This window comes from Gossypium hirsutum, chromosome A02 (genome assembly GCF_007990345.1).
Source record: "Gossypium hirsutum isolate 1008001.06 chromosome A02, Gossypium_hirsutum_v2.1, whole genome shotgun sequence".
Classification (NCBI taxonomy): Eukaryota; Viridiplantae; Streptophyta; class Magnoliopsida; order Malvales; family Malvaceae; genus Gossypium; species Gossypium hirsutum.
Genome location: NC_053425.1, coordinates 98,897,185 through 98,918,050, shown reverse-complemented (window position 1 = coordinate 98,918,050; position 20,866 = coordinate 98,897,185).

Genomic DNA, 20,866 nt, shown 5'->3' with positions numbered 1-20,866 from the left:
ATCTAATATTAAGTTGTCGAAGAAAAATTTGATAAATTAAAGACGAGAAAGGAAGGAACTCACAAGTAGAAATAGATTCTACATGTTTGACAATCTGATCAAAAATAAATTTTCCGATATCAAACCAACTTTCCTGACCAACTTTGTTAAGAAGACATGTTAAAGGCTTATTGATAGATGACTTGTGAACTGCCAAAAGCCATTTGTTAATAGCAATTTTGTGTAGCACGCAATACTTTGAAGTCAACCAGATAGGTGATAAGATATTAATAGCAAGCTATGCTCGAACAAACCCGCTTGTAATAATATTCAAATTCTTGTTATAGTCATTAGTACAACCATAATGAATACCCGGATTCTCCAAAAATTTATTGATGATATCAGGAGTAAAGGTATACATATTTTCCCTGGACTTTAACATGATGGAAATTTGATGAGCCCTCAATATCCATATCACATTGCAAATTGCAGTAAAATTCTGGGATAATTTCCTTCACATGGCTGAATGTAAGTCACAAATTTAAGAAAGTCCATGTTTTTCTAAAAGATAAAATAGTGAGTATTTCTCAAAATGATCCACTAAAATATTTCTCTCATCAACACACTTTTATTCAGACACCTTCTCTTGACATTTTTTAGCCAAGATATCCACAAAATCGAGAAGGGTTATCTAAACAAAGTCCCCATCATTTTTCAAGCAAACATCTATTTTTCTTTTGGAACAATTTATCGAACCAGGAGCCAAGTCTCCTATCTTCCATTTTCTCTTGGCTTTAAGTTGAGCATTTGAGCCAGAATCTCACTAACATTCTTTATTTGAAAACTATCCCTACGCTTAAAAGAACCGGAATGCCTGTTGGATTCTTAATCTCCCTCACCTCTACTCATTGTTCAAAAGTTAGTTAGAATTTCAAATGGAACTAATTAATCTTTTTTAATTCAAATCGTGTCTTGATCGGAGTCGGCAAGATTTTCTTTTGATCCTTTAAAAGATTTTGCAACAAGCTCAAGTCCTTTTAGATAATCGAAAGTCTATTGTAGTTGGAAAAATATCTCATCTATCTTCTCGATCACATTAGTAAAAGAATGTGGTTGTTTAGAAGACTCTTCAAGTTTATGTTTGAGTTAAAGATCTTCAGCAACTTTGGTTGAGGAGTCGAACAAACTTCCTGATTTCTTTTGAGTAGTCCATTTGAACCTTGCCATTAATCAGGTATTAAAAGTTATCTTAAAGCAAAATAACCAAAAATGAATACCCAAAATAAAAGAGAAAAAAATCCTAAGAATAAAATAGAATGAGCCTTATCTTATATAAAACAACAGTTAGATAGCTCTTAAATTCCTTTAATGACTCATAAAATCCAAATCTTATCAGCAAAGAGTAGAGTTTAAATCAACAATAAGTTCCTCTAAAAAATAATCCCAAGGGCAAAAAATCAAGAAGGGAAAAAATAAAAAATAAAAAATTGATGTTTAGTCACAAACGACACAAGTCGAGAGAATTCATCAAGCTCTCGGAATGTACAACACCCAAACTTTTGGTAAAAATATCAACAAGTCATTTTTCAGTTGGAATGTACTTGAGTTCAACTGTTTTATTCTCCACTAACTCATGAATAAAGTGGTGGTGTATATCAATGTGCTTTGTGTATAAATGCAATACTAGATTTCTTGATACATTGATGGTGCTTGTACTGTTGCAATATATAGTTAGAACATGAGTTGAAATATTATAGTCTTAAAAAATTTGTTTCATCCAAATAAGTTGTGTAAACAACTACCTACCACAATATATTCAACCTTAATTGTTAATAGGGAGATGGGGTTTTCTTTCTTGTTGTGATAAGACACTAGATTATTCTTTAGAAAGAAACACCTCTCAGAGGTACTGTAACACCCCAATCCCCGAAGGTCGATTGAAGTGTTACTCAGACAGAAAACAAATATACGCCTAATTTGATTTTTAGTTCAACTATGATACATATTAACTTAACTAGGAGGAACCTCCGAAAACTTATTCAAAACACAAGTTTATTTAATAGTATACGCAATAGAATAAAAGTTAATGGATTTAAAATCTTTTTGGTTGAAATTCTTCTTTAAAATACAATACTAGTAGTAATGCTTACTTATAAACAGTTGGCATTTACTAGTAGAAATCATTTAATAAATCAAGACTTAACAAACTTTAACAAATCCCTTAAAGGGGTAACATTCTTATAAAGCGATAACTGAATAAGAAAACTATTTAATATAGATTCATTTTCAAAATAGAATTACACGCCACCCCCAAAAAATATGCATGTTACAAAACAAAAATAGAAGCTTACTATAGAGAATGCTTATTCTGGCTTAGTCCATTCAACAATCCTGTAATGAAGATCATCTGGAAGGAGGGAAAGAAAATAGAGTAAGTTCAAAAGAGCTTAGTGAGTTCTAACAAGAAAAACTCAACACTTAAATAAGAACAGATACATTGCAAGTTTATAACACAGACTAATATACTAGCCTTCATACGTCGAGACATACAGGCGAACACTTTTATCTCATAAGTGAACACTTAACCTTTTGGGTGGTTTCCCACATCTTGCGCATACCATTTTTCATAACATTGGGCATATACTTTTATCCTTTCCTCCACCTATCACTATAACCTTAACAGAACTTATGCTTTTCCATTATTACAGTCTTTTCTCATTTCTTCAGGCGAACTCATACATACTTTCAAAACTTACTAGGGCAGATTCAATATTTCAATTATCAACTCTTAACAAATACACTACGATCTTAACGCGTCAACAAGAATCAAAACATATTTTCTTAATATTTACCCTTTCTTTTTTATTAACTGATATACATATCACACAACACACATTGTATCGTATTATTTTATTCCTTTCAATACATAACATATCATATAACACATACATAAACATATTAACTTACTCTTTCATAACCTTCTTTAGATTGAACCTCGGATTCCACATATCAAAATAGATCTTTTGTATCATATCATTTTGAACACCTATGTGTTCCTGTGAGTACAAGACTCTTTTCCATAGTTATCAACTAGCATGTCCTACCATAGCCAAAACTCATAATGTTAGGTTGGTTAGCAACAAGTGTGCCCTACCAAAACGTAATACTAACATACTATACCAGTGGCCGCCAAACTGGTTACCAACAACTATCATGTCCTACCAGTTGCCTATCATATATCCCCATTTGGTTAGCAATTAGCATGCCCTACCAGTGGACACACATATCTGCCATTCTGATTTGAAATTAACATGCCCTACCAGTGGCTCATCTTATTTGGATACCAAGTTCATACCCCAAAGAAAGTCGTATATGTTTTATGCCATGAACATGCACACATACACACACAAACAATTACATATAACAAATTCCAAAGTTTCAAGTTCAGGTCCTCACCTGGACTTTATCTATGACAACTATACTTTAAGGTTACACAAGAAAAAATATAACAGAGAGAGAAATCATATAGTATGGATTCTCATAAATGATTCCAATGAAGTTATTATATCACTACTACTGCATGCACAACTCTTTCTTTCTAATCGATCACTTGTTGCTTCTTCTCCAACGAAATCCTCTCAATAGGATTTTTAAAATGTAACAAAGCAAAATAAAAGAGAAGGGAAAAACCTCACACTATGAAGGTTTTCACTGATATTTATATCTTACAACTTTCTCTCTCAAGAATAACATAATACATAACTAACATGCAAAGCTAACTCCATTTTTTCATGGTCAACATAATCATTAGAGGCTATAATACATACATTTTGGTATATTTCTAACTGAATCCCAGTTAAAACACAACTAAAACTAAACAGAATTCACACGTACACAAACAGATAACATTCAGATCTACAATCCTACAATATTTTACTCTCGTACACAAACAAAAGGTCTTAACACACAGTCTTTCCAAAAGAAACACTGATTGGCGAGTTCCTCACTATGACCATGCCAAACCATAAAAATTATAACTTAGACTTCGCCCAAACACCATATCTTAACAAGCTTACTTTAAAATCATACAGTCCACCACTCATGGCGCATAACTAATACAAATACCACACTGACATATAAAACATAAATTAGTGTTACTTTAACATAAATCTTAACTTAACTTTAGCTCATACAGTTCATCAATAAGACTACGTTGGGTGGGGTATTACAAGACTTTTACAATCATATACACTTTTAGCCCAAGTCACATCACTATATCCTACAAATGCCATGCTAAGATTTTTTAAACCATAAACCATAATCAACCATACCTTTCACACATTTAATAATATGTTTTGTTTCTTTAAGATGCGACTCCTTTGGTAAACTTGTTAACATGTGCAAACACCTACAATTTGACAAATGTCAAGCTTACTTGTTTTCAAATATATAATACTCCAAATAATAATAATAATATACATTGTGCTATCAACCGAAACTCCTACCTTGTCCATTTCGAGTTTATCACTAAAGCTCATTAGAGTTCTAGCATTTTTGGCTTGGCCAAGATTGAACTTCTTAACCATGTTTGAAACATACTTTTCTTGACTAATAAAAATGCCTCCAAGTTGTTTGACTTCTAACCCAAGAAAGTATGTGAATTCCCTGACCATAATCATTTCAAACTCCAATTTCATGAGTCAAACAAATTCATCTTTGGCTATTTTAGAGGTTGACCCAAAATAATATCGTCAACATAAATTTGAACATAAGTAATACTATGTTCACCTTTCTTTACAAATAGTGTCTTATAAGCACTACCCCGAACATACCCCTGTTGTAATAGATATATAGACAAGCATTTGTACTATGCTTTCGGAGCTTGTTTAAGTTTGTACAATGCTTTAGACAACTTGAAAACATTATCTAAATAGCGTGGATCGATGAACCCTTTTGATTGTTCGACATAGACTTCTTCATTAAGCCATTCATTTAGGAATACACTTTTGATGTCCATTTGAAATAGTTTTATATCAAGATAAAAATTATCAACCACTAAAATCTGAATAAATTCTAACCTTGTTATTGGAGTAAATTTTTCGTCAAAATCCATCCCTCGACCTATGTATACCCCTGAGCCATTAAGCGAGCCTTGTTCCTCGTAATGTTTCAATGCTCGCCACTTTTATTCTTAAAAATTCATTCAATGCCTATTACGTTGCATCCATATGGACGAGGAATAAGTTTCCAAACCTCATTTTGAATGATTATTGTAAATTTTCTTGCATTGCTCCCAACCTATGCTCATTTCTTAAGGCATCATCCACTATTTTTGGTTTAAAGATTGAAACATAACATTCAATATTGATTATATCTCTAAAGTTTATTTGTTCCCCCTTGTTCTCTTTTCATCAGTAATGTTTCCAATGACATTCTCCAAAGGATGATTCTTGAAAAATTTGGTTAGAGGGTTAATCTTGCATTCTTTCTTGACTTCTTGCTTATTAGAGAAGATTGTCTCTGTTCTACCTATTATTGGACTAGTTGTTGGATTCTCTACTAAATCATCTTCTAGTTGATCTTCTTTAGGGACAAGTGAATCATAAATAATCATATTTATTGATTCCAAAACAGTATTAGTTCGAGTATTGTATACTCTATAAGCATGACTATTAATTATCCTACAAAGATGCTGTAACAGACCGTTTTCAATGAAATCAAAATAGTGGTTTTGGGACCACAAGTTCGACGAGTAAATTATTATTTTATTTTTATTTAGTGTCTACGAGATTTTACTAAGGTTGTATTAAAATTTCATTAAGAAATTTTGATATTTACATGATTAGTTAAGTAAAAAAAGGACTAAATCGTAAAAAGTTTAAAAGTGGAGTTCTATAAGTTAAAAGGGTCAAATGGATGTGAAACCTTAACCTAAAGGGCTTGAATGGTAAATATACCAATTAAGGTGATAGTGGATGTTTATGGACGTGGTTTGATGAAATTATTAAAGTTTTTAAAGGTTAAAATGGTAATTCAGTAAATTAAGCTTAAACTAAATAAAACAAAATTATTTCATCTTCTCCATTCAATACCCTAAATTGATTTTAGCCATTAAAGAAGGAAGAGAATTTGGAAAAGCTTATTTCTTCTTGCATGGTATGCATTCAAGCTCCATTTTTAATGAAATTTATATTTTTGAGTTCGTTTTAGCTTAATCTAGCTAGCCTAGGGATCAATTTATAAAATTGTTAAAGGTTGAAGGTTATGTAATGAATGTTTTTGAATGGTTTTTGATGTTAAATGGTAGATTATGATCTTTTTTGGGAAATAAATAAGTTTGTAAAGTGATTTTTATTAAATTTACATTTAATGGTATCAGAGTTACTGTTTAGTCGGTTTTCGAACTGAACATAGCATGTATAGAGTCTAAAAATACATGTCATTATATAAACTATGATAGTGTGATAACTCCTAGCTCAAAGTGAACTATGTTTTCATATGGATAAAATGTCATCCAACCAAGCCAATTCCGATGAAGTTGAAAGTAATGCATAAGCCTCTGTTCACAAAGCAGCTTCTAGTGGTAGTAGGCCCGCGTCTGAGGGTTGAGGAGGAGATGATAAAGAAGCCTTCCTCTAGATGATGTTCGAATGGTTTACAGAGTTTGTAAAAACAAACCTAATGGCTTAACGACCTCCACCCCACCGGTACCCCAACTTGTCCCTATAGTTCCTTAGGGTTTGGAACAAACACGTACAAGCAAGCCACCAAATGATAAAATTTGAAAGTATGGGGCTGAAGAGATTCGTGGTATAGTCGAAGACGATCAATAGAAAGCTGAGTTCTGGAACACAATGAGGATTTTTGATAAATTATCTTATACACCGGTTGAATGCCTGGAATGTGTTGTATTATTATTAAAAGGCTCAACATATTAGTGGTGGAATACATTGATTATGATAGTACCGAGGGATTGTGTAAACTGGAAATCCTTTTAAACAGAGTTTCGGAAGAAATATGTTAGCGAGTGATTTCTCGACAAGAAATGTAAAGAATTTTTGGAATTGAAATAGGGTCGTATATCAGTGGCTGAGTGTGAGAAAGAATTTGTATGACTCAGTAAATATGCTCGGGAATGCATACCATCTAAAGTTGTCATGTGCACACATTTTGAAGACGGTCTAAATGAAGATATTAAGTTTCTTGTCAAGATTCTTGAGGTAAAAGAATTTGTAGTTCTGGTTTATAGAGCACACAAGGCCGATGAGCTTAGCAAAGTTAAAAGAAAAGCAGATTCTGATGCTCGTGATATGGGAAAATGACTTATGGGAAAATCATTCTCATCTCCATCAAATAAAACAAAAGAATTTCACAGTTGTTCATCAACTTTGGGAGGTTATTCTTAGAGAGATAAAGGAAAGAAGCATTCGACCTCAAAACCTCAAGCTATATCTGTAACGAGTGTGGGTAGTGTTAGGAACAACAAGCCTGAATGTCAGCAATGTAGTAGGCAACACTTCGGTGAATGCAAATTGAAAGATGGGTTGTGTTTTAAATGTGGTTCCTATGATCATTTTCTTAGAGATTTCCCTGAGAGATCAGGTAAAGAGAAGGCTCAGAATACTCGTTCGTGTAATACGGCTGCAACAGGGAGACCACTCCGAAACACTGGCAATATGAGTAACAGTCAAAGTGGAACAAAGGATTCTACTGTTAGATCTGAGGCACGGGCACCAACTAGGGCTTAGGCAATTTGTGCTCGAGAGGAAGCTTTAGAACTTGATGTGATCACTGGTATATTTTCTATCTTTGATACTAATGTTATTGCTTTGATTGACCTGGGGTTAACACACTCATATGTATGCACAACTTTAGTGTTAAATCAGAAAATACCATTTGAGGCTACAAAATTTGTGGTTAAAGTAACGAACCCTTTAGGTCAACATACGTTAATTGATAAAGTCTGTAAAAATTGTCCTTTAATGGTTAGGGGTTTTAACTTTCCGGCTGATTTGATGTTGCTGCAATTTGATGAGTTTGATGCGATTTTGTGAATGGACTGGTTAACTATACATGATCCTGTTGTCAACTATAGACGAAAGCATATAGTGTCAAAATGTTAAAAAGGTGAAAGAATTTGATTAGCCTATAAGAGGGATTAAAATGATTAGATTTCAAAATACGAGCTTAAGGACTAAATTGTGAAAAGTTAAACTATTAGGGGTCAAAATGGTAATTTTGCATGAATATGAAATGTGGATTAAATCGAATACTAGAAGTATTAAATTGATAGAAATTTTCTATTTAGATCAAGATAAACTATGTACGGTTCTAGATCGAGGCAAAGCAAAAGCTTCAGATTAGCTCGATTTAACTTCTACGCCCCTAGTCGTCGAGGTAAGTTCGTATGAACGATTATCGAATTAATGATGTTTAATTTGAATGTTTACTATGTTATTTTTAATGTAAATAGATTATTGTATAATCATATCAATGCTATGATGAATTGACAGATATTAAGTCCCGGTTGAATCTTAGGAATTCGTAGGATAGAAATGACATGTCATTAGGGATTTCATATTTTTAATGCTGGTCTTAAGTGTCCTACCAATGTCTGAGGTCCTGCATTTGTTACGGATGCTCCACAGCTCGTGTGAGTAGCATCGTGTAGCTTACATTCTGACCCACAACTTGTGTGAGTAGTCCCATTTCATAGCTCGTGTGAGTAATGACGTAAAGGAAAGGTTATGGTTATTTGTAAATGCACACTTTGTTTGAGCTTTCCCCAGTATCTAATGAAATTCTAGATAGTTCAACGGGCAAGAAAAGGGAATGAAATGGTAAGTATTCAAATGGAATTGAGTATAATTTTATGAAAAGAATATATGAAGTAGATGATGAATTTCGTATGGAAATTGACTTATCTTATGGTTAATACATTTGAATTATGTACAAGTGAGCTAACTTATGTATTTGATGGTGATGTATATGCTAATATCAAACTTATGGTTTTGGTTGACATTATACTTATGCTCTATATTATGCAAATGCATTGGTAAGTTGTGTTTAGTTTATACGAGCTTACTAAGCATTAATTGCTTACGCAGTTGCTTTTCTATGTTTTGTAGATTGTAGGAAGCTTTATTGGTTGGAAGCTTTTCGGAGATCTATCACATTATCCAGAAGTCAATTCGATAGTTTTTATGCATTTTGGTCAAGGTTTATAATGACATGTACATGATGGTTTATAATGGTGTTTTTGATGAATATGTAAAATGGTAACTTGGTATGTTTGTGTTTGGATGTTTGTGGATTGTTGATGGACTTACAATGCTTGCTTAGGTAAGTCATTTTGGTCACTTATAAGTACATCTATATAAGGTTCTTTGAATAGTTTGTAATGGCTTGATAATGATCTTTCATGGTATGTTTTGGATGTTTTGGGAATGGCTAATTGAGGTATGTTTTAATACCTAAATGGTCTAAAATTGTATGCATGGAATTAAGCTTAAAAACATGTCTAAGTAGGTGATGTTTGGTTGTTGTTTGTGGTACCTTTGAATGGCATATTAGTTAGTTAACTTAGGGTTTTGATGTGGCAAACATATATGTGTCTAGATGATACTTTGGTGCTTTAAAAATGTGTATGTTTGGTCTAAATATTTTTGCATGGAATGGTTTTGGAAATGGTTTGATTTTAGGTAATTTTGGGTCCACATAGCCTGAGACACGGGCTTGTAACTCAACTATGTGAGGCACATGACCTGGCGACATAGCCGTGTGTCATCTGATGATTTACTTAGGTTTCAAGTTAATGAGTTACACGGCGTAACACATGGATTGTTACATGGCTGTGTAGGGTAACTCAGAGAGTTCACGGTCTAGCACATGGCTGAGAACACACCCGTGTGACCCAAAACAGAGAGTTACACGGTCTAGCACACGTTCAAGCACACGCCAGTGTGACCCAAATTCAAAGTATCTCACACGGCCTAGACATACATTCATGTCTCTTTCCCATGTGATTCAATATCAAAACAGTCTTTAGCTCGGCCTGCCACAAGGTCGTATGGCTCATACAGCCTAACACACGACCGTGTGGTGTCGACAGCCATGAATTTTTGTTACACACCTGGTATAGATTCGACATAGAAGCAACAAAAAAGACTCTAGAACTAAACACAATAAACCAATGACCAAGTAAACAATTATTCCCCAAACGAAACACTCGAATTAATGCACAAAACTGAGTTATGTTAAAAAGCTTCGACGCAAAAACCTTAAACTCAAAAATCAACACATACTTGCGCATGATACAACAAATTGACAGTCCTAATGTATTGGGGGATTGTTATCCTCAAGATATTTGCCTAAAAGAAGACCAATCGAACACTTTAATAGATAATTCAAGCAAATTAAGCAGAAAACCAATTTTGACCTAAACGAATGAGAGCGAACGTTACAGAAATTCAACCACAAAACTTATGCAATTAACCTTTCAATCGAAAGACAACGAACTACACAACTTCCCTGACAAACAGCAACAAAAATTTAACGGAAAGAAATCAATGATCAAGCAATGGAGAGGAACAACAAGAAGCAAAAGCAATAGAAGAAAGAACAAGAGAAAAAAAACGTAAATGGAAAAATGAAAAGAAGGAAATAATTTAATAAATTTAAAATAACTAATTTTTTTGGGAGTAGAAAAATAAATATATTCTCTCTTCGCTTACTCAAAGACTCGAACACAAAACCAAAGAGTACACTGAAGCTTAACCATTGACCCACCAGGCTCATTATTGACACAAGTTAACGTAGAAATAAACTTAAGTCAAAAGTTCATGGATAAGGGTTAAGCCAAAACAAATAGTAAAACTTTTAAAAATGGAGGCTTGAACCCTCGATCTCAATCACATAATCAAGGCCCTAAACCACTAAAATAGATACATATCTATTAATAGAATTAACAAACAAACGTTCAAGTTTTAGGGTGTACACAGTAACCATCTAATCCCAAAAAGCTATGAAGTACAGATACATTTTTGGGCGCATTCCATTCAAGCACTGTTTTTATCTTGGCAAGGTGAAATTTAATACCATCAGTAGAGACAACATGTCCTAGAAAATTTACCTCTCTAAGCCAAACTCGCATTTACTGAAATTAGCATAAAATTATTTATCATGTAGAGTTCTCAACGAGGTGAAATTTAATTCCATTCCTAGTGACCAATCTTATTCTTAGAGTAAACTATTATGTCATAGATAAAAAAACACAACAAACTGATCTAAATACGATTGGAACACCTTGTTCATCTCCATAAATAAAACAGGCGCATTTGTTAATCCAAAAGGCATTACAAAAAATTCATAGTGACCATACTTCGATCGAAAAGCTATCTTAGGTACATCATCACCCTTAATCCTTACTTAGTAATATCCAAACCTCAAATCAATTTTGAAGAAAACATTAGCCCCACTTAACTGATCAAATAAATCTTCAATCCTTGGCAAATGATACTTATTCTTTAATGTAGCTTTATTCAATTCGTAGTAATCTATACATAGGCGTATTATTCGATCTTTCTTCTTTACAAACAGAATTGGTGCATCTTACGATGACACACTTGGTATAATAAAGCCCTTATTCAAAAGATCTTTTAAATGCTCTTTTAACTCATTAAGCTCTAATGGTGTCATCTTATATGGAGTATAAGAAATAGGTGTTGTTCGAGAATCCAGTTCAATCAAAAACTTCACCACTCTCTCATGAGGCATTCTAGGAAGTTCCCTAGGAAACGCATCTACAAATTCTCTTATTACATGAACTTCGCTAACCTCTTTTATTGATTTAGATGAATCCGTGACATAAGCCAAATAAGCATCTGCACCCTGAATAATCATTTTCTGGTGAACACTACAGTAATTATCTTGTTCGCCAATCCAGTCTGTAAACTAGGCATCATCACTTCTTTACCCTCAGCATTTCTCAGACGTACACTTGTAGTTCGATAATCAACCATATCATTGTGTCTTGTCAACCAATCTAACCCCAAAATTGCATCAAACTCATGAAAACTTAACAATAACAAATCTACCAGAAATGTATGCTCACCGAAAACTAAAAGACAATTTATTATCAATTTATTCACCACAGGACTCTGACCCAAGGGATTTGTTACTTGTACATTCATTTTAGAGTATACTACCTCAATATTAAAACCTTTTATAACCTTAGAACAGATATATCAAAGCATACATATTGTTTCTAAAAAAATAAAATTTATCAATTATTACTTCAGGCAGATCAACATCCCTCTTAGCTTTCATCACATAAGCTCTTGCTAATACTCCAAAACTTGGCTTATTAAGATTTCTCCTCTTTCCTCCCAATACCAAACTAGATTTAGCTGTCATTCTAGATCTACTCTCATGTTGAATCTTTTGAGGGCTTTTAATCGATTGTTCAATGCTTACTTCAATCTTAGATGGACAATCTTTAACCATATGATATTTGGACCTACATCCAAAACATGCCCCTAAATGTTTCCTACATTCACCACCATGATTCACATTCACTTTTCATCATTCTAGAACCACTAAAACTTGCCATAGAAGTAAATGGTCTATTGAATAATTCACGTTTGAAACTTGTAAACTGTGAACCTTTTCTAGAAGCTAAAAAAGTTTGATATCTAGGTTTTTTCTGGGCCTTTGCTGTCATTACTGCAATAGTTTTACATTTAGTTACTGTAACCAATGCATGAATCTCATCCTTCAGTTCCCATTTAAATTTATCACACATTTCTTTTTTCAATCTGAAACATGCTCATTATTTAGCGACTAAGTCTGAGAAATTCCCTATCATATTCCATAATTATCATTCTTCCTTGCCTCAAATACAAGAAATCCTTCTTCATTTGTTCAGCATACATTTGATTAACATATCTTTCTCTCCAGAAAGAAGGCTTAGCCAATCATTTTCTTAGGAGTCACACTAACCAAGGCTTCCCACCATTGGTAAGCTTCTTCTTCTTTTAAAAACGATATAACACATCGAGGACTATCTTAGAAGTACATTCTAGTTCTTTTATTACCCCACACAAATGAAATAACCACTGCTTAGCCATAGTAGGATCATCACATTTGTCTCCAAGAAACTTTTTGGCACCTTTCTTTCAGGTTTCTCTTACAGGGTCAACCTTAGGTGAAACCACAATAGGTACTGAAGGAGTAAGGTGTGCTGGACGAACCACCTCAGACTGTGTTTGCTATGGCTATTATGGTTGAGGCTCTTGATTGTTTCCCATAAACTAATCGAATAATTGTGTCATCATAGTGAAAAACACATTCCTGAATGCATTCCCTGTATTTCCTATATTATTAGTACTAGTAGCTTGTTCTTGTGTAAGCATATGATTTTCCATTTCCTCACTCGTGGCTCCTCTAGAACCGTCAAACATTTTCTTATCTTACTATAAAAGAAAATTGAACTTAGTTTTAATTATTCGAGTATGCCGTGTCTTTACTTAGAAATCATTATCTTAAACTGTTTCTAGCGTAAACTTTATAAAACCATAGTTTTAATTATGGCTAATATAGTAAAAAAAAAGTAAAGTACCAACCAATTGGCATATAAGACGTAATAATATAATACACTTTAAAACACTTAAAACTTTACTGTAACTTTATTAGAAACGTAGTTTATCAAACATAAGTTTTAAATACATTTTTTTTCTAAAAAATAAACATCTTAACATCACCTCATCATGTCATGCATAGTACAAAATAATAGAAGTCTCACAACAGTAGAGGTCCTCTAGTGTAGTCTAACAAAATTTCCTTTTCTTCAACAGCAAGCCTGAGAAGAAAAGGTAACTAAGTAAGTTCAAAAGAACTTATTAAGTTCTAGCAGAAAACATATCAATAGTTACTAATACTTTAAGCAGATCTTTTCAAAGATTCAAAAACAATCACAAAAATTCACCAGATGGCGAGTACCATAGACAAACAGCCTATACATTGGTTTACCTTTTCTTTGGCGTATACAATAAGCCCATATGACCATACAAACAAACCTTCTTCATGTCAGCCACATACCTAAATCCTTAGTCAAATTCATATCATAAATTCCATTTATATTCCTTTGGTTTGTATCATTTGTCGTGATTTTCCATTCTAGTTTTCAACATACTTTTGCCCTACTAGAGGTTACACAACCATTTTCATATATTGTGATATGTCAGTTCAATGTACATTCCATCGAAGACAACGCTATGAATATACTTCCTTAACATCATTTCCATGATTTAAAAATAGAAGGTAGTGGCTTAAGTATGAAAAATGGTTCTTACACTTTAACACAAACCTTATAGACTCCAACTAACAACTCCAAACAACCATATTTCATTTACACACATTTCACTTTTGCAGAGTATAAGTACTTACCTTATATGAAAAATAAAGCAGGAATACTACACATATGGAAGTAAGATGGAACTTACCAAAAAAAAACAGTAAAGTCTATAAAGCAAGACCTTTTCCTTTGCCAATCGGCCCTTCAATAGCGTCTTGAGCTAAAATATGGATAATTACACTTATCAGATCATTACTCTATTGAATCCAAACATGCATGTAAGAAACACTAACACAAACTAGAATCAGGAAGTTTCCTTCCTTACATATAATTCTAACACTTATGAATGTAGAGCTAAAAATACGTAAATAACTATGAAAATAATCTAGGTTTCATTAGTATTTACCAAAGAGTTAAAACATATGTAGAAGTTGGCTAAATATAGTGAACTCAACCTCAGTAAGGTTTTTGGACTTAAGCTTTGATAGAGAATGCAAATAAAATCAAGAAAAAGATAAATGCAAAGAAAACACAAAATTTTATTAGTAAAGATATTGATATCCTTATATACCCAAGCACGAAGATAAGATTTAGTGGAAGGATCAAATTATTCCACTAAAAGTCTTGATTTTCGTGATTAAGTGCGCTTATCATAATTTAAGTCTTATCAACTACAGTATCTTAGTTCCACTCTAACCAGTCCTTACTGGACTAACTAAATAGTCTTATAAAAATAATAAACAAATCTATGAAACTACAAATTTGGGAACTTCGCCAAAAAATTTGGGGTGGTGCATACTCAATAGAAGAATCTGCCAAACCACAGATCTTGCCAAAATATAGATTTCACCAATCGGCATATACACAAAATCTCATACTTAGCCACAACTAATACTTTACTTACTCAAAATTACAATTAGTACAAAAAAAACCATAAATAAAGACTTCACTGGGCAAGCTATTACACATTATACTTTACCTAATACATTTCTATTAATCCATTTATTTAATTACCTATTTAGCTTAATTCATTCAATCACTTATATACATGTTACATTCACAACTACCATTTGCAAAAGTACATTTTTATTATATACATACATATGATAATTTACATACTAACTTAGCATTCATATGATTAAATCCAAATGCCAAACATATAATTCAACATCATCTACCTAAATATCAAAATGACTTAACTAGATACATGCCATTTAACTAACAAAAAAGGGGTACAAAAACATTGTTGAGTTTGGGGTTCTGTCTGGATGCTGAAGTTGATGCTCGGGATCTAGCCTTAAACCTAACCTACGCATGAAAAATAAACTATACATTGAGCAGTAAAACTCACTGGTATTTCTATAATTCAAGAAGTAAAATGCAAAATATGTCAATTAACACATTTAAACCAATATGTCATCTAACCAAATATCAACACCATACTATAGAAAACTATTTATGTCATATATTTCAATCTTTACATATTCAACCAATCGGTATGAGAATACATCGTATTAACATATTAATTCTAGTATTGAATCAATTGTTTCATCCCATTTTCATATCGATTTTCCCGGACTTATAAATCCAATTCACATAATCATTTTCAGAAGTAATTCAATTCATATAACATTATCAATTTTCCATTTTAAATCCTTACTAACTTGACTCGGACTTGGATGGATACACGAATCCAACCAACAAGCAAATTTGGCACCCATTGCCTCATTAAGAAATATGAAATAAATATATTGCGCCCAGCACTCATCGGTATGATTGAAATGAAAATTGTGCCTAGCACTCATTAATATATGGTCGAAGTAACTCGTACTCAATCTATCATATGACATGTTAACTATATCTAACTTTGCCCGAATAGTTAATAGGGTAACAGTTCATCCCATTCATAATATAACTTAACTTTGTATTTTATATTCCAAATTCATCAACCAATTCATCAATATGCATATCGTATAACATGAGTCATCACAATTTAAAGCCAATTTCATAATTCCAACAACAATCGTAGAACTTTCTGCACCAACTTTACCTTAGAGAAGTGTTCGCCAAGACAAAAGGCCTTGTTCGAGATATCATAGAGACGTCCATGGAATTCAAATATTTTTTCTTCCTTATTCATCTTCAAATTCTCAAACCTAGTTGTCAAAATTTGTAGTTTTGATATCCTTACGGCAACATTTCCCTTATGTTGATTCTGAAGAATTATCCAGGCTTTCTTGGTAGTTTCACACATAGATATAACCTTGAATTGTTTCATATCCACACCACTGAAAATAACATTTAATGCCTTAGAATTTCCAGACGTTATTCTTTCTTCAGTAGTTTATTGTGCCTTTCCTTTTGGTTGTATAGTTCCATCAGCTCTAGTGGCAGTCAGTCGAATCCAACCTTCTTCAATGACCTCCCAAGCAACAACATCAATTGACATAATAAACGCTTTCATATAGGCTTTCCAGTAGGTATAATTTGATGAACCTACCAGAAGCGGAGCACGTGATACTGAACTTCCTTCTTTCATAGGTTCCATATCTACAAGCACTTCACCAAATCATTTTCAAACACTTTATGAAGTATTAATCTGATACCAAATGAAAAAAAAATTAATAAACAAAAATGGAATAGTCCACCATTCTAAAGGGCTGCAAAAAAGAATTGAACAAGAATAATAAACAAATAGAAAGCAATATAGTGTTAGGGAGAAATACAAAACCAAACTATGATAACGTGGTTTGGATACAATTATCATACATCTTTGGAGCCTTACTTAGAGTGTGTTGTTATTTGATAAATCCAATCAAAAAGTCTGTACTGCTAAAGCTCAAACACCCTATTACAACTAGGATGTATGCAATCGCAATAGAGTACTGAATTATACTCTATCACACTCCCAATATAACTCTCCACTTAACACATGAATATTTAAAACACCAACCCACCACAAATATAGTTCAACATAGATAATAAATAAAAAGGCTGAAAAATAAAATAATACTTCTATCAGAATGATCTAATCTTCCAACACATAAGTCTCACCTCATCATGGTAATACACTAGTTATAAATAAGAGCAATCAACAAGGAATACTAGCTTGATAAGTCTACTAAAGTAATCATTAAGTCTTTTGGAATAGTAGATAAGTCTTCTGAGCGGTCTTCCAGATTAAAAAATAGCCAATAAGGATTGAACAACTATCCTTATACCATTACACTAGCTTAAGGTCAACCACCATTCATTTGTCTAAGAAGGTATAGAAACAAATCTTTATTTAAGGAAATAACCAACTAATATGGCCCACACGAAACATAATCCAATTTTGTCAAAAATGCAAAAAAAAAAAAAAACAATTGTTTGACTGGAGCACTACTTTATTCAAAAATTTGTTCAAATAACTCATAAAATAGAGAAAGGTGACATCAGATTCTAAAATATGTTTGAACAAGATACGTGACAGTCAAAAGTTATAATAGTGTTAACAAGTAGCTTAATCATTTTTCAAAAAAAAGGAAAAAACAGCTTAACCACAACTTCTTTTTGCTACAATAATGCAAATTTAATTTATTAATATATTTATTTGGTGATAAATTAATAAATAATCTTATCTTTAGAGTTTAAACTTGTTGTTAACATAATAAAATAATAAATTTATTTCATAAAAATTAGCAAAATGATAAAATAAAGTTAAAATGATTTTAATTGAGTTAAACATTTTCCGTCATGTTAAAAGAGTTTTAAAACAAGTTAGTATTACTCCAAGTCAAAAAGTATCGATACATTTTGGCCAAGAATCGATAGTTTTCAAAATATCGATACCCATTCTAAAATCGATACCGAATTGACATTTTGTTTTCAATCAATTACAAAAAGTATCGATACATTTTATTAGGTATTGATAAATTGTCTTTGGTCTCATTGTAAACTAACTTTAACAATCACTGAATTAGGCATTAAATGCTAATTGTATCCATACCTTCAGGTGAATTTAATGATATGATATTTTCATCCCCAACGACTTTATTCATGTTACCAACAACCACAACGGGTTGGAAATGGATGAGAGGGTACAAATATCATCTTTCAAAGGTCCTATAACAACAAGAGAGATCATTAAACCTAAAGATCAATCAATACAACCTTAGTGCTTAATTCTTTCATACTTTGCTCATACACATTTGTGAGTCGTCATTATTAGTCTTTAGTTCAAGTGTATTCTTGTTTATTTGTGCTTAATTGGCAAACATTCTGATCTAGTAATTATTACTTCTTAGTTTACTATTTTTATTTACTCTTTAAGAGGGTTTGAGTCTTAAGGTTTGGTTAGAAACCCTGATGGGTAAAAATCTTAAGGGAGATTGTAAGGTTAAACCTTGTCCTCAAAGGTTACCAAATAAATGAATTTGGGAAAATCCTTAATTGTGGAAAGCTAATGTAGAGGAGTAAGCAATGGGGGCCGAACCACTATAAATTGAAGTGTTCATTATCTTTATCCTTTTCTTAGCAACCACAAATTTTTAAGAGGTCAATTCACCTCCCTCTTGGTGATTTCGAGTTAAATTATCGAGCTAACAAGGCCCATTAAAGGGATAGATGCTAGCTACGAGTTTTAAAACTGCTCCATACCCAAGACGAGAATCAAACCCTCAATCACTGATTAAGATAAAAAAAACTTTTATCATCTTACCTAATTTTCGTGATTACATGATTGTTATTTCTAACTATATGTGCAAGTAGATATTTTAAATAAAACTGATGGCATATACTACAACAAAGACTAATATAAATGGAATAAAAAGAAATAAGAAAAGCAAAATTTAGGGGGTAAATAACAAATGACAAGATGGGCTATAAAATAGTCAAATCCCTGTCCCTGTCGCAATGTTCCAACTCCAAGGGCACTGCAAAAAGGCAAAAGCCCATAACACTTTTGTCAATATCCAATAATTCTAAACTATTTAGTATATGCATAATCAAACCTTTCATTAACTTCCTGTCGTCATAGCTTACAATGTTTATTCTAGAACATCAACCAACGTTTCTCACACTTAAATTTATTTCTTTTTTTCGAAATTTAAATGGATAGCTTATATTTACAAGCCAATGATATCATTCCAATCAACCACCATCATCTCTTTCATTTTTAATAACCTATCATTATATCAATAATTACATCATACAAAACTCAAATCACACACTCAACTACAAGTTTTATATATTATAATTTTTTAGACATCAAAATATAAGCAAATATCGTTTTTTAATATCTTTGTCCATCATTGTGTTCACATATTGGGCAACTACCAGTTATTTTGGTAATTACCTACAATATTAAATAGCCATTATAATTTCGTCCTTTTGCTTAATTGGATGTTATCCCGTACTTTAGCAGATTCAATGGATAGCTAGTTTACACTATATATATATATATAACAATTATATGCAAGCTAACACTAGCTAGCATCTCAAGAATATGATGGTATCCAAGACTTCACATATTTAAACTCCACGTATCCCCCTATTATGTAGGACTTTTATCTATAGTGCTAAAGCAACGTTAATATTTAACAAATTATATAGGTGATGATTATTTGATTTTATATATGATTAAGAAAATGTCTCAAAAGAATATTTATTGTTTGACATATTCATATGGTCGGTGTTTGATTACTACACTAAAATAATATCTATAAGTTAATATTTTGATAAAAAATAAGTATTAATTGAAGGTTTAATATCTTGAGATGAAGTTTATCTTTATTCAAATTTGTTAATTAATTTTGTTTTATATTTTTATGTGAGTTTGTTTTGTTTTATAGTTAAAGGTATTCATTGCACCAAGTGTGGCCTGGGTTCGAGTCGTGTTTATTGTTCAGGTTTTGCCCTATTATTGTAATTCACAAAAAAAACTATTATTACATAACTGCAATTATTAATTCACTTCTTATATTAAATCGCATGTGTTTGATGATCATGAAAAATGTTAAGAGAAATTTAAAGGTACTGTATCTAGTAAGATTATCACAAATAAGGACTCAACAATAAAAAGAGATTTTTCAAGAACAAAAATATTTAAATTGGGATGCTTCTAACAAATTTAACTTCAATGAGATATTTACTGAGAAAAATAAAAAACTATGAATACGACACTTCAAGAGAAACAACAAAAAGAACCAATTATGGATTGTTGTTTCTTTTGTGGTGCGACAGATAATAAAAAGAATAGTGTACCAATTACCATGCTTAACATGAAAAAAGAGGTATGCTTCTTATTTTTATTTGTTCTGAGATTAATTTAACTTCAGTACTAGACAACCTAGCATCTGTAAAATTATACTTATTAATTTTTACAACTTTTTTATAATTTAAAAAATAAAATATATTTGGAATGAATTTAGATAAATGGTTGTCCAAATTCAAATGAACATAGATAACTATTTGTCTAGGTATATTCTTGACATGAATTTTTAAAATAATTTTTTTATTTTTATTTTTATTTGTTAATATTTATAATGGTTTACA